A 594-nucleotide genomic window follows, 5' to 3' on the forward strand; every position below is an offset into this window, starting at 1 on the left:
CAAGATTGTGCCATTGCAGTCCAGCCTGGGTGCTAGAGTGAGACTCCATCTCCAAAAAATAAAAATAAAAGAACAAATAAAAAGGGTACAGAGGGTGCCTAGAAATGCTTTTACCTTATTGTTCAGAGAACGTTGCTCTGTGGTCTTAGAAAAATAAGCTCAGGAGTACTCGGTTGCTTTCCTCTGCTGTCTCTACCAGCTCTGAGCAGGCAGCATGGCCAGCCACCTTGATTATATGACCTCCAAGCTTCACAGACCTTCAAGGTAGGTGATATTATTGAAATCTTTCATTTAGTAAGCTCACCTAACCTGCTCAAAGCAAGGGTGACTAAGTTATTGTCAAATTGAATCACTTGTGAGAATAAAAGGCCGTGCTATTCTACTTATGCCAGCACAAACAGCATAAACCAGGACTGTTCTAGACCCAGCAAGCAGGAAGTATAAGCAGCTTTCCTCTGGTCAAAGAGTTGGCAGGTGGTGCTGAACGACTCCGGAACATGAACTGCCCTACAGCAGGCATCTTCTACAGTCAAGCTGAGGTCTCCTGGAGGTTACAAGCACCTGCAAAAGTGATTCCCCAACATCTTGTCCAAA

This window comes from Macaca fascicularis, chromosome 20 (assembly GCF_037993035.2).
Source record: "Macaca fascicularis isolate 582-1 chromosome 20, T2T-MFA8v1.1".
Classification (NCBI taxonomy): Eukaryota; Metazoa; Chordata; class Mammalia; order Primates; family Cercopithecidae; genus Macaca; species Macaca fascicularis.